General features: G+C 40.1%; 1 protein-coding gene across 10 annotated transcripts in view; it reads left to right on the top strand.

Annotated features, from left to right (window-relative positions):
• Positions 1–1,826: 1,826 nt before the first annotated feature.
• The window catches only part of CCSER2 (coiled-coil serine rich protein 2), a 74,880-nt gene continuing 61,344 nt past the window's right edge, over positions 1,827–15,362 (top strand). For 4 of the 10 annotated variants that reach the window (XM_033004276.2, XM_033004278.2, XM_033004277.2 and 1 more), the window contains exons 1-2: positions 2,115–2,733; positions 9,160–9,304. The gene's annotated coding sequence lies outside the window, so the exon portion shown is untranslated. Of the gene's footprint in view, positions 1,893–2,114; positions 2,734–9,159; positions 9,305–9,958; positions 10,047–15,362 lie in introns of those variants that run through there. The other 6 variants (XM_033004274.2, XM_033004271.2, XM_042787880.1 and 3 more) reach the window with 5 other exon arrangements.

Genomic DNA, 15,362 nt, shown 5'->3' with positions numbered 1-15,362 from the left:
AAGGTGATTATACCACCACTTCCAGGTCAGTATGCATAGCTTATGTCCCTTCTCTGTGTTGGTCACAAGTGTTCCTAGTCCTCTGATCTAACTGAAAAATATGATGACAGGGAACGATTTGTTCCTTGATCTCGTTCACTGTGCATTTGGGTACCTGCCTAAGAGATGCACAATGGAAGCTCCACAACTGCTTCGTGAGCTGATGCTTAAAGTATTGAGGTTGAAGAAATACCTGCCAGTGCCTGCAGAAAGGCAGTGGGAAATTTAAGACTCTCCCAATGAGTTGGTAATATCATTTCACTCTCCTAGTGAGTCTGTAATATCTTTTTTTTTTTTTTTTTTTTACTTTTGGGAAGGAAATGGAGAAGGTGGTTAGTCGGAGAAAATTTCAGTGGGAACAGTGAAGTCGATGAACAAAGTGGGAAAAAATAAAGTCTACGCTAATGCAGTTGATGTTTACATTAGTGTTCAGAAGCTGAAAATGACCGAAAGAAAGGATGATTGTGTGGTTAAAGCAATGACGCCTGAGACAGGAAATCTGAGTTCATTTCCTGGCTTTGCTATCTCTAGCTTTGCGCAAGAGATTTAATCTCTCTGCATGTCTTTTTTTTTTTTTTTTTTTTTTTTTTTTCTGTACCCCAGGGAATTATGCTTCAGATTGTTCTAAGAATAAATGCATTAATGCAGCTGGTACCTTTAAGTTCAGGCAAAGAGGCATACAAAAGCTTCATTTTTTGTTCCTTGTTTTTTGAAAAAGGGCTTTCTGCTATTTGTGGGGCAAATGTACTGCAGTCTTCATGGCCTGTGTCTAGAAAGGTGAGGAGGTGCTGGTAGTGCCTGGGCTGACATCTGTAAGCAGGTTTTACACCCTGGCAGCACGCCCAACGCCTAGTCGAGAGGCTGCGGCAAACGATGCTTATCAACTGCAGGTGCTTTTTTTCTACAGGAGCCTAGCTTGAAGCTACTGCACAGTGCTCTTCCTCTGGGAGGCCCGGTGAAGCAAGCAGGCAAAAATTCAGAAGTATTGGCAGTCACAACTTTTGAGAAAAAAGAAACTTTCAAACTCTGAAGCACAGCAATACCGATGCTGAAATTCTAAGGCAAGACATGTATGAAGGTCCCAAACCACGGGAGATGCAGAAACACAAGCCCCAAACATGAGCACAGGCAGCTTGGAAAAGCAATGGGGTGTAAATACTGAATCAGTGAAATGATCCTGAGCCGCCTCACAAAACCACAGGCGAGTAACTTCCTGAACCCTGCAGAGGTTTTTGATACTCTGTCAGTGCCTCCCGGTTCCTGGCACAGGCAGAAAACTTGAGGAAATCAAACTCGCAAGTCCTCCTGCGAGCACCGGGGCGGAGAAGGCCTGACCTCCTGTGGTTCTGCATCCCACTGGTGACTGCCAGAGTCCTTCCAGGCCTTTCACTGAGCTGGGACGCCTGTGAGGCCCCTTTCCCCTGTCAGTACTCCACATCCCACAGCCAGGACCCCCACAGGCCCGTTCCCCCGACACTTCCGACAACTCAATTTTTACGCGATTCGGCCAACGGGCCCGCTAATAGGGGCAGACTGGAAGACGCGGCCAGTGGGCACGCAGGCCCCGCGAGCCAGCCGTGCCGCTAGCGGGGCACGGAGCGGGGCGGAGAGCGGGTGGGGAGCTGCCGCGGCGGCCGGGCAGCCGCCATGACACCGCCGCCCCTCACCGCCGCCGCCGCGCGAGAACAGCCGCGCCGACAAGCAGGGGGCGGGGCCCCGCAGCCCGGTCGCGCTGACGTCAGCGGTGAGGCGAGGGGCATGCCGGCGGGGCGGGGCGGGGCGGGGCGGGGCGGGGCAGGGCGGGCGGTACCTGAGGGCGCGGAGCGCCGCGGCCCGGCCCGGCCCGGCGGTGGGTGAGTGCGGCCGCCCCCTCGCTCTTCCCCCCCTCTCCCTTCTTCCGCGGTTTGGGGGGATGTCTCCTTGCCGACTCGCCGCCGCTGGGGCTGGGGGGGTGGGGGGGACGCCGCGACGGTTTGGGGCCGGGCGGGTGGGGCGGCCGCTTCCCGCGCGTCCCTGCCCGGCGCCGCTTCACCTCTGGGGCCGCCTGAATGTCACGCGAGGCTGCCGCGGTGCGGCTGGCGGCCGGCCGGGCCGCAGCGGTGGCCCCCGCCGCGGGGGGGGCGGCGGGGCTGGGGCTTTGGCTTGGGTCGGGCAGCCCCGCGGCGCCCGGGGGTGCCGGGTGGGCCGGCGCGGCAGGCCGGGCGCTCTGCGCCTCCCTCGGTCCCCGCTCGGCAGCGGTTTGCGCGTCTGTTCGCTCCCTGTTTGGTGAGGCGTACCTGCGGGTGTAGTAGGAAGCAGCTGCTGAAGGCCCTGGTCGCAAAAAGGGGAAGAAGCGAAAGTACCTGGTGTGTGGTTGTTCAAAGACATCAGTCTGGAAAAAAAAAAAAAAAAAAAAGAATACGGTGGAATGTTTGCTTTAACTATAATCAGATTTCACTTATAACAACAGGAGAATGCTGCGTGCGTGACGGTGATTTCACTTTAATGACACTAGGACTTTGCTTTCATCATCCAGAGCCCGCTGTTCGCATCGTGTTATGTCAAATGTACTTTGACATACAATGAAACGTAGGCAACTTCAGCCTGTGAGTTGGAGGAGGTCAAGCTGTTTATCTTCAGTTAAAGCAAGCAAAACTGAATGGAAACTTTATGCTGTAGCAGAGCATTAGTGTCCAGGCCAGACAACAAGTTAAGGTAAGGACTGTAGATCTGGTACTCCCATCTGGTACGTCGTATAAAGATGTTTACCGATTCTAAGGGGAATCGGTTCAACTTGTAGGGTTGGTGCTTCATATTCATAGCAGGCTTGTTCCTGGTTTTGGGCTCTGAGCCTTGATTTAATGCAGAATCGAGTTTTTTTGTTGCAAAAGTATTAGTGAATACAAATGAAGTTGGATCTAAGGTCTCATTATGTTCTTGTAACTGAAAACCACTTTATGTATTCTCTGAAGCTTTAAAAGTATCTCTTCTGGAGTAGTTGAAAATCCAAAACTCTTCATCGTGTTAATGTGAGGCAGTAAATATTTACAATTTTTGGTGGTAATGAAATTTGGCAGATATTTTTTCACTTATATAGTGATCACTTAACTCTAAATTCTTTGGGCCCATTTGGAATTTAATGCCTCCAAGCTGAAGAGATGGATGCCTAACGAGCGGCATATTAGTGATAGCCAGCTACCTAAATGTTAACCGAGGATCTGCATGAATATACAGCTTGCAGTAGAAGAAAATGTTTTTAAAGTCAAAGTTTAACCTTTGCTCACAGTTAGTGATTTTCATTATAGAAATCTCAGTTTGGGCTCCAAAAACTGCTGAGTAGTGTATTCTAATTGTAAAGCTATGTAAACAGTAGAAATGTTTCAGGTTTAGAAGATTTCTGTATTTGATATTTTTGACAACTATGACACCCTGTGTTTCTGAACTGAAGTAATAATATATATGGATATAGAAGAAATTAATAGTAATGATCTTAATCAAGATAATGGTTTCATTTAATGTATTGATAAACTAATGAGTTATCCTCTTTAATGGAACTGTTCATGTGAAAGCTCACTGGAGTAAAACCTATTACTTCTGTACCTGATCATCCTTTGAGAGGGATTGATTATTTGGAATAAACCAGTTACAAAGAAGTATCGTCACTGGCTCTCTAGATAAAAAGTCATCGTGCCACCAGTCTTCAGATGGATATTGCTTGCCTGTAATTGTCAGAAAGTGTGGATCTCTGAAAATGGGGGAGAGATGAAGGAATAGAAGGTAGTCAGTTGCAGCAGTGGTTGTGGTGTTCTCTTTTAGCTGCTGTTTGGAAGTGTAAACAGCAGCACCATCTTAATTAGAAGCTTTTAGGCAAGGTTAAATTCCGTGCCAACAGGGATACTAAGAAGATCAAAATACTAATGGTGCTTTTGATAATTAGGTTTAAAAACCTATATTGTGTTTCAATTGAAGCAATTAAAAAAGCTTATGTAAATCTCTAGATACCTGAATACGTGTCTGTTACAATAAAATCCCGACAGCATTAACGTAATTATTCCAAAGTTGAAGTTTAGCTAGTCAGTGTAGGTCTTTGCGTTTCTTCATACCTCTGGGACAACTATTCCAGCTCACTTTTAAACTTCTATCTAATAGGTGTGTTTTGGAAAACATTCTGAGAATATTATTTCCTTCCTGATCGAAAGTAGCTCGATTTGCAGAGATCTGGACTTTGCTCACTAGCTAGTCTCTATTCTAAAGGGAGGGTTCAGCTAGAGCACTTCTGCTGATAATATCCTACAGTAAGTGGAGCAAGAAAGTCTTCTCAGGGTGGGGGATGCTTATTCCTGGTCACATGGGGAACTGGTGTCACAAGTTCTCAGTAAAATGCATTTTTTAGTACAGATTATTGGGGTTTTCCTGAGCACATAGTCTGTGATGAGTTGAAGTAGTCTTCTGCAGAGTGCGTTTTAATGGCTTTGATTGAAGCAGAAGTATGGCTAATGTTGGCAGGATTCTCACTGCAAGGAAGCTTGGCATCATAGCCAGGGGAAAATGACTGATAAAGTTTTACTTTTATGTGGTGGTTGAACAAGTTACAGATCTGGAATAACCCTTAAATTGCAAACAATTTCTGAATTGATTCCCTGAAGCAAAAGAACTCCTGTGCTTTTAGCCTAATTAGGCCAGATGGCTTGTGACACACACAGCACAAGTGAAGGGAAGTGTCAAGGGAGATCCGAATATCCTGGGTTCTCTTGACTCAATAATACCATGTGTACTTTGAGCTGGAGAATCAAGAATCTCTTCTAGATAGATATAGAGATTTTCACTACAATGTGAATTTCTATGATACTTCAACTTGTGTTCTTATTGTGAATCATATTAAAGATAGGTTTTATTTAAATTATTTTTTTTTTCATATGATGAAATTATTACAAGGACATGTTGATCAGTATTTTTGATGATTTGGGGGAAGCCATGACTTTTAACTAACCATCTCGATATGGCAAACTTGCATAGGTAGAAACTTGGCAAGGCCAAAGCTACTGCTGTTAGTAGCAGGAGACTTGAGAAGGGAGCAGACTCTTTCATCCTGCATAGCTTTGTCCATCAATAAACAGTTTTAAAAAAAAAATCCTAATCCCTCTCTGTGTAATCTTTCAGTCATGAAAGTTCACTGAAGTGGTAATTTATAAAAATAACGCTTTACTATGACTAAATTTGAGATCTTGATTAAACAAAACAAATGGTATGTATCAGTTTCCTTTAAATTCAAGTAAAATATCAGCATAGATGACTCTGTGTAACTGTAAGCTAATGTAGGAGAAACTGCTCCTGTGGACAAACTGTCGCTAGTAACTGAAGTCATATGTGTCAGCTTCTTTGAGAGTCTTTTTTTTTTTTTTTAATTGCAAATGTGTGAGGATAGAACAAATATCTGTGGAAAACTGACCTTGTGTTGATGTATCAGAAAATCAGTAAGAAAATACAAAACACACTTTAAAATACTTACAGAAGGCTGCCAGTCTGTGGTTAAAAACATACGTTGGTATTTGTTATGCTCTGGCAAACTAGCAGAGTTATTTGGCAGTAGGATATTTTTAGAGAGTTTGGTTTTGAGATTGGGTACTGTTTTATAGCAATAGAGTTGTAGACAGAAGCTGTAGGTGTCTAGCACTAATGAAATGAAATCCAATAGCAAGAAAGTGATAGTTTGAAGATGTGGTTCAAAAATAAGCAAGTTTCAACTGAAAACTATAATACGCTAGTATATGGCTGCAGTACTTTTGGTTAGGGGTGAAGAGAAGTCAAACTTAAAAAAATACAAGTAATCCAGTGTTGTCTTAAAAGCACATAGATATGAAACAAACTGATCAATACAACTGGTATGTTTGGTAGCAGGGAGAGCAGAAATCAGTGGCCCGTTCTTGCAACGTAGGGAGTTTACAAGTAGTTTTCCTCAGGAGTCTGTGCAAGGCAGTGAACTAACCTTTGAAATAATTGTTAGTAGGACTCTGGAACTCCTTGCTTAAGGCAGCCATGGGTGGAAAAAGTTTGGGGGCTCAAAGGCAGGTTGGACAAGACAGTGGAAGAGAGATCTGCAAAGGGTTCCTGAACAAACCACATCATATTCAAGAAATCCTATGAATTGAGAGTAGTTGAAGGTTGAGGAAGTCACATTCTATATTTTCCCTGTTCATCCTCTTCCTGGTGCATTTTTTTAAGGCTACCACAGGAGATAATGTGACTTTTTATTCATCATCTTTAGAATAAAATCAACTGCTGGAACTGTATGGCTGAGATAGAGAGTTGAATCTGCACATAGAATTGCCATGGTCCAAACCCAGAGAAACATTATGATTTATATAATATTTCAAGCTTATCCAGGTTTTACTTGTTGTCTTTCATGAGAGAAGTTTTAAAGATTTTCTTTGTCAGTCCTTTTTCTAGTGTTGTGTTTTTTTTAATCTATCAGTGGCTGACTTAACAATATGATTTTTTTAAAAAAATCTGTAGCAATGGTCTGGCATGTTCTTGTCTCAAAATTGTGATTTTTGTGGAAAAAAACCCAAAACCCTCAACTATGTTGAAATAGCATTGGCAATATGTAGAAAAGAAATTCCCAGAACTGTTTTCTTCTATCTTCCTTGTACTTTATCTTGTCTAGTCTTGCTCAGTTATCACCTGTGAACCTCTTCATGCTTACTGAAGGTATCTCAGTACCAGTGAGTCTATGAATTACATGAGGTCTCTTTCAGTTATCTCTGCTTGTCATTCAGTTTAACCTATAACTAGAATTCGTACTCAGCCAGCAGTAGAAGGAATGAGCATGTGTGGCTGGAGGGGAGAAAAAGATCTTATGTATTGATGGTAAGCACAACCTTGTTGCAGATTTAAACTAATGGGAATTCTTAATCTTAAAATACCTACACAGATAAACTGTTCAGCAGTGATTCAGATGGGTAGTATTGTTCCTGTCATTAGTCATATAATCAATACAAAAATATATTGAACAATGCCTGTTTGTACCACCAGAAGAGGGTTTTAGCTCAAGACAGCTCAGTGTTGTTACACGAAAAAGATGCACCAGTTAAGTAAACAAACTAGAGGAGTAGGATGGACAAGGTGGCAGTCTAAACAGGGGTATTTCCATTTATAATTGGTTGTATTCATAGTTTCACTTGGCTTCAAGCCTGCCTGTTCTTATCAGCAAGAAAATCCTGCTCCGGGTATTATGCATTACTAATAAGTAGCAGAAAACAGTAACTGGAAGCTCTTTAGTTTGTTACTGAATCAATGGTGAAATAAATCTTTCCTAGGAGAGTTAGAGATGGAGTGGTGTGTTTGAATCGTTTGGTGTCAGTGGGTAGTTCTGAGGGAAAAGGGAAACTCCTATTTGTAAGTGAAGTATGTGCCAGACAACAGCAGGTAATTCCTACTTGTTTGCAGAATGACATTGCTTTTTTGTCTGAACTTGGAGACAGATTAATCTGGTTTGTAAGAATAAATTCAGAAAGATTGAAGTTACCAACATGAAATGATGTTGCTGAAGGAATAATACCATCAGCAAAAGCAGTGGCCTGTTTCTGCTATCAGTTGCTTTGATGCTGACATAATCACAGAATTTGTGAAAGGAGAGCTTGAGATGTACCATTTCACTTCTAGAAAGCTTGGATTCTAGACTGTGATTGATGTTTGGGATTATTCACTCAATCTTAACTACAGCATAAAATTTAATTTGCTGTATAAAATTTAATATAAACAGTGCTGTCAGCTTTAAAACTTTTCTGACAGGCAGCTATCTACATCGAATAGGAAAGATCAGAGTCTTTTGAATATGTGTGTACATGCACACATACATATACACTATTATGGGTTATCTTCCAGGGTGGATATCTTGCCAAATACAAGCAAGTATTAAGACAGCATAGGAGACTAATCCAAATGTAGATGTGCTTTTTAGTCACAGTACTTCTGTGTGTGTGTGTGTGTGTGTGTGAATAATACTTGAGTAATACGATAGTTTAGTTCTGTTCTTTCTCTGTAGCTGCGTGACATTGTCTTCAGGCTGCAGAGCATTAGATCTTTAAGAGAGACAGATAGTGTATGTGTTTTCTTAGTTTGGTCCCCTTTCTGATTATAATCCTTTCAAATTTGGTAATAATTTAAACTGAATAATGCCATCAAATAATTGAAACAAATAAAGGCTCTTTGTATCTCTTTACCAACAAAGATTTTGGGAACAATACATCTGTTGCAGTTTAAGAGCTGTTAAGCTACCCTACTGCAGAAGCTTGGTCTACATGACTTGCTTGCTATGGTTGAATCTGTTGAATTGTGTCTGTTCACAGAAGGCTGTTCCTTGTGTAACATAACAAATGAAGTAATTGACATAATTTAATTCCTTTAGCAGGAGTGTTTCTACATTGGAGCTAGGTATATCAGTCACAATTATGTCAATTGTTTCTGCTTCTGATTTATTACAGTGTATCCCATCTGCCTCTTACAGTGCTTTGGAAGCTGTTCGTGGTGTTAGCACACTTAAAGTAGTGGTTTTATCAGCTGTGTGTTGTGTTCTCTGGATTTTTTGTGAAAGCCTTACTATGTTCTGGATCTTGTGTTTTAAAGGGTTGGTTACGCAGGAGGTGCATGGTGTCTAAATCTGCAGGGACAGAGTTGACATCGCTAGTTCAGATTTGACAATGTATGAGTCTGCTACATTTAGATGAGTGATTGGAAGAGTGCACAAAAGCAAACTTAAGGAAAACCCAATGTCCACCAGTGTCTGAGCCACCTTTAGTTCTTACTCAAGGTGTTTTCCAGAATTTTGACAAAGTCAGAGTAGACCTGTGTTTTGTCTCTGCTGTGGCAAGAAGAGTAGATCTTTTGAAGAAGGGAATTGATGACTTCCTCCAAGAGGATGCATCAGATGATGAGCAGCTTCAGAGAGATGTGCTTCTGCAAGGCTTTATTCCAATTGCTAGCTGACCTCTGTCCCTGTGAACTGTTTCAGCACTAATTCAGAAAAGAGTAAGTGTCGTTGCATTTCACATTTCGTTAATGAGTGAACTATAATAACCTGTATTAGCATTGAAGAGGCATGTGAAAGTGCACCATTTCAAGTCTGTTTCTTCCTTTTTGCAGGCCCTGATACTCTCTTTTATTTCGAGTAATATATCCCTATATCTGAGTATCTTCTTCCATCACTTTATCTGCTGTCCTGAAGCTGTTCCCTTGCTGCAGCTGGTTAAGCATCTGGACCTAGACTGCCTTCTGCCTTATTAGTCATGTAAGAATGTCAAAAATCATGGTAAATTTACCTATTTGAGATGCCTTAACAAAGTTCTTACTTGTAGTTAAAAATTGCATGACTTTTTTTTTTTTTTCAATAAAGTCTTAAGGGTTCTATGATAACTCAAATGCTGTTTTGTTTCAACCTTTTGGTGAGGTTTGAGGTTAAAGTTTGGGGTTTAAAATGTATAGTCTCTATTTTACTAATATACAAAGCACAAGAGGGCAAACTGTTACAAAGCATGCGTTTCTGGGCAGATGGCACTTAGCCCTTTTTTTTTCGTTCCTTGAGGTGCCTGATACTCAGTGTAAATGGCAGAGTAGATTAAGAGTGTGGCCCTTAGGGATGTGAATGGAGATTTTGATTCTGGAAGTATTCTGGTATTTTTGTTCTACAAAATAAAGCTGCATTTCCCTATTTCTTTTCCTCCAGTAAGTGCTTCTGTCCTCTAGCCTTACAGAGCATTAAGAAACCATATTCTGACGAATAACAACAATGCTTTAGAAGATTACAAGGAATGTCACATCTCTTTGCTGTATTGTCTAAAGATACTGTTCAGTGTTAGAAATACTCTCTTATGGATGTCTTTCTTCTTCTCTCCTCCCTTTATCTCTATTCATTATCATGTTCCGCTTATATTCCTTGACCTAGTGCATTCTGACCGACAGCAGATAAAATTCAGCACAACGGCAGCTTTGCTAACTGATTTTCCTGGTGTTTGATAGATCAAATTTTCCAGGTGGGTAGAACGTCAGTATACTAGGTATGAGGGAAGAGGAATAGAAAAGGACTTACCTCTTAGCTCTCTGAAATCTGGGAACAGAGTCTTAAAACTTCAAACACAGAACAACAAAATTATTTCAGAGAAACAGAAAAATAAGCATTCAGTGTCTTGTAATTTCTTACCACGTTTTACGACTATGGTACTTTAAAAGGCAGACTGTCAAGGATATTAATAATAATATTAATCACTATTCAGTTTGGACATAGGAAAGGTGAGCAGAGGTGTTTTGGAGACACTGAAGACAGGAAAAGGGAGGAAGGCTTAGAGGATTTTACTGCAGAGCTGGTAAATTTTACTGGATCTTGGAGTTGAGAGAAGGTGGCATTTTTGACTGAACTGGAGCCAGTCTGTGCAGGGTAAATAACACAAAAGAATATGCAACAGTTGTAAATACTCAGAAGTTCAATCTCAGAGCCATTAGAATTTCTAGTTGTATTCTGATTCAATTTAATTATTAATTCATTATTGATAATACACATGCGCAATTTCCTTGGGATTCATCATTAATTCTTCAGGGCTTGTCCTACTCATAGCAGGTGTTTGCTAGCTAGATCTGCCAGTTTTTTTGAATCTGTTAGGCTCCCATGGTCCTCTTAAAGCTGAAAATTGACTTGCAGTCATACTACTCATCATGGAGTGTTTCTAAGTACTCGCTAAAGAAGCCATTTGCTGCATCTGTTGCAGGGGCCTCCTTGATCTTTCCCCTATGTCATTCAATACCTCCCTACACCGGTGGAAATAAGATATTTTCACATAACTGTCCTGATGCATTTTTAATTATGTTTATAAGAAAAATAGTTATTAAATTATGCTGAAGCTTCACCACAGATCAGTGGTGAAAAGATCTGCATTCTGCATGTCCTGAACAGAAAAATAAATAAATAAACAGAAGTTGTGGTGTTAAAACCCGGAGGTGTACAGAGGTTGTTTTTATAAGCCACACAGTGTATGGAGTTGAAATACATATGCACTTAAATTCACAAAGGCCACGTGGTATATCTAGATTCAGCAGATGATAATTAGTAGTAAACTACAATCTTTTTTCTAATTGGCAAGTTTGTGTGGTTTTTTTTTTTTTTTTTTTGTGTGTGTGTGTGTGGAGGGCATCTTTAGTTATCATGAAAAGCGGTGAGAAGTTCGGGGCAGCTCTCTTGGGCTATGCCATAGAGCTGGTCTTGTGTCTCAGATTTCAGCAGGGCTCTGGATAGAGTTGTGAAGGTAGGAGACTGCCTGCCTCAAGCCATCTGCTCATTGCCTGCCGTTTGCCCTTCAGTTCCCAAGGGTAGGCTTCACTGTTTTCCTGCACTGCTTGGGCAGCAGTTAACAGTTCTCTGTCCTAATGTAACGCTGTGGCCAAGTAAGCTTTTCACTAGAGGAGATAATTTAGTTTACCAATGAAGGAATGTTCTCGCCTTCCTGTCCATGCTGTTTGTATACTAGAAATGTGCTTTTTGTTTTCTGGGAAAAAGGATGAAGGTCTCTGGAAATTCTAGCACCAGAGAGTTGGCAAGATAAATACACATGAATATTGGTAAACTGCTGCTTCAGATCACCTGTCACTGAACTAAACAAATACAATTAGATAGTATTTTAATTCTTAGGCCTTCTGTGGAAGGCAAATAATAGGAGTATAAGGTCTGGCTTGGCAAACGTGGTTATTAAATTTCATTGGCTTCAGTAGCATCCAGCACATGATGGCAGAAATATGAATAAATCATTTATTCACAGAGCTTCACAGCAGTTGTTCTGTCAGTCTGCCCACACCAAATACCAAAAAAATTGGCTGATTAATAATTGGTGTTTGCTGATATATGGATACTGATGGACATTATCTTTCTGGGTAGGTAAGGAAGCTTGTGTACGATGTAGCTGCCAGCTTCATACAGAACTACGGGAAAGTACCATTTTTGTTATCCAGAAGCAGCAAGGAAGTGTGGACTATCTTGGTTTTCCAGCACAATCCTGTTACACAAACCTGTGTTTGTCTCTGCCTCAAGAAAAAAATTCTCCACACTGGGAAGGAAGTTGCTCTAAGAAAAGCATCTTAAGTTAGCCACTCAGTGTTTCTGTTTAGGTGGTCTTAAACTTGAGGAGAAGAAGAATGAAAAGTACATCTGAAACTGTTGGCATAGCAATAGTTCTGCAGAATTGCTTGTCTGTCAGCAGTCTGTCAGATATGTTTCATCTGGCAGCTGTTTATTCCATGCTGCTATGACAGTAGGAGGGGAATTTGGTCCCACTCATAGTAATCTGTTTGGAACTTGAAAATGCTGTTAGCTCTCTGATGGCATGGATCATAGGGATTGCAATATTGTAAGGTGCCCAGATGTTGAAATGTATGAGCCTTAAGCTGTCTTCTGCTCTAATAATCATTCCGCAACATGTAGGGCAGAGTCTCGGATGCAAAAGTAAACTACTGAGAATCTAATATGTAGGAAACTGCCTTCCTGGTGTTGTTGCAACAGACTGTGAATGAAGTAAAAGTGAATGTTGTCTTTGCTAGTTGTAACTGATATTGGAGGATCTTGTTGAGGTGTAAATAATCCTGTACAGAAAGCACAAAGGAGAGTGAGAATGAATATCCTTTCGCTTATCACTAGGATCATGAATATCCTTGAAGGTAAGGATGTAGCAGCTTTTCAGTTAATTCAGATTATACTTCAGAGAGGGTCTGTAAGTTTTAATTCCTTTTCCCTGGATCATTATGTAAGACTAGGCTCTTTATAATTAGCTTAATTCCCGATTAGGCTCATGTGCAGTAGATAATGTATTTCCCAAGGCAAAGCATGTAAGACTTGTTTTAAAAAATCCATAAGTTGCAGAAGTCTAAAAATACTTTGACATTATAATACACTAGAACTCAACTTAAATTGCATTGAACCTGAGTTTTGTGGGATGCAGAAATCATACTATAACATCTAGGCACTGTGGTTCTTGTTAAGAGAATTGCATTGTTAGGCTAGTGTAATTTCTAGTAGTAGATATATGTCAAGATTGAGGATGTTTAAGGGAGCTTAATAAGAAAATTTCCCATTTTCTGGGAAAAGTAACATCTACCAGACATGATATTGCTAAGTTTTGGGATTTTTTTGATGGCATTGTTTTTCAACGAAAAAAATGCAACCTAGAATTGAAAAGGTGACACAGTAGTTACAGTTATATAGCTAATAAACCACAGGCAAGTATTGCTTGTCTTTTAATTTAATTATCTGAAGTGTTTAAAGCAATCAGTACAGTTTTCTTGAAGATAATGTTTTGTCTTTCCCTAACTAAAGATAAATGAGCAAGCACCCTTCCTAGAGAACTGAAAGGTTGTCTTTTCAAGTTTAATTTGCAGCACTTGGTGAGGGATTAAAGTAATCTAATTAAATGGCTTCATTTAAATTTTGCAGTCACCTAAGAGATGGTAGACAGATGTGAAAAGGGAATTATCTGCAAAGCATGAAAGTTAAATTAGCAGCTTTCTAATTTAACTTTTTTAATTTGGAAGATTTCTTTGAAGCTTGAACCTTTTTGTTGGGATATCTTTTGATGGATCTGCAGTATGAGGCTTGCTGTGAATGAGTTCATGATAATGTTAAAGGCCATTTTTAAAGCATGGACTTATTTAAGAAAAAGTGTACTGTATTGCCTTTACTGTATATATGTGACATAAATATCTTTGTTGATATTTGATATTAAAGCATAATGATTTTTTTCATTTGCAAGATATACAGGTACACTGTAGTCAAGTTCCTTGTTCATGGGTACAGATACATGAATGAGATGCCGTGAATGCTTTTCTTAGGAGATGATGTTGATCATAGTGTTTTTCAGATAAGTCTAACATTAGACACCTAAATCCACATACAGGCACATATTATATAAGTTAAATGTTTTGCTGTTGTGGTGGGGAAATATTTGTGTGCTTCTTTACACGTCTAGGTGAGGGTTATGTCTCTGGTGTGCAAGAATTCACTCAGTATTTGAAAACTCTGGATTTTGTTTTCATATGGAAGTGTGCTCTACCAGTTGTAGGATGTGGATTCTGCTCTTTTCACTACATTAGAAGCCCCTAAAAAAACATGTCTCTGAGTGTGTTTCTCTTTGTATTTTCCTGATGTAGATCTACTGCCAGAAGTACAGCTCTGGGGCATCCTATTCATTAACAAAATCCTGAGGGTACTTCAGTTTGCATGAATTTAATGCCACTTTGATTTTACCTTAAGTGTTTCTTAGTGAGGTCTTGTAGCTTGGGGAGTGACTCACTTTAATGTTTGATGTGGTTGTACAAGATATTTTCGGTACCTTGGATAAGTATAATGTAACTTGCTGTGTGTTGATTCTCACAATGATTGCCATGGTTTAAAATTTTTTATGGTTATTTCAGTCCTGCCAGCTCAGTGAAGGTCTGTGAAAAGAGAAACACGGGTAATAGTTTCAGAGAATAACATATGAATGAATGAAGTTTTGTGTTTTTACACCATTGTAAGACTGAAGTGGAACTGATGAAAACCTAAAATTCAGGCTAGCAAAAGCACAATATCCTTTTACAAATGCATTGAAAAAAAGTGAAACCTAGTCTTGCAAATACAGAATTTAACACAAGAGTAAAACTTATCTTAAGAAGCAACATTGAAACTTGAAGATTTCTCAAAGCTTTCTTGTCTGAACTTCAAGTCTTTAAAAAGAGCATTTAGGCAATTTGTTCATATTGTATAGCCAGGCAGAACAGCAGACTGTGTGATGCAGAAGGGTGATACAGACATAGTTGTCCAAATAGTAGGATGGATATGTAGATGAGTGTGGAAGAAACAAAAAGCAGTATATCAAAGCCAGGAGATTGGAATTCTTAAGGCAGAAATTTTTGAGGCAGCTATATCTGTAAAGCAGATACAGATTTATAAAATAAGTGTGATATAAAAGAGACCAAAATGACATGACTACAAGTTGAGATACAACAATTCTTCATTAAAGACTGTAGTGGAGTGCCTGTATTCCAGATCAGTTGGATGGGAGTGAAATGCAAGAGAGAAGGGAATGCATGAATGCTATGATTATCTTTTTATCTCATACTAGGGTGGTGTGTTCATTTATTGCTGCACAGAAGTAAAAAAATTCAAAAGAATTCACTTACTAACGCTGACCTTATGCACCTGTTGCCCTGTGCCTCAAGTCTTGCACAAGAATAAGATGATGATCAAAATAGACTACAAATTTCATACAAAGAGGAAAAGTGGCTAGGAATGTTCATCTTGAATTGGGGATATCAATAAGATCTGGAAAAAAATG

The sequence above is a fragment of the Tyto alba genome, unplaced genomic scaffold (genome assembly GCF_018691265.1).
Source record: "Tyto alba isolate M040663 unplaced genomic scaffold, T.alba_DEE_v4.0 Super-Scaffold_1, whole genome shotgun sequence".
In the NCBI taxonomy this organism is placed as follows: Eukaryota; Metazoa; Chordata; class Aves; order Strigiformes; family Tytonidae; genus Tyto; species Tyto alba.
Note: the sequence above shows the minus strand (reverse complement) of the source record. Positions and strands in the feature narration are given on the sequence as shown.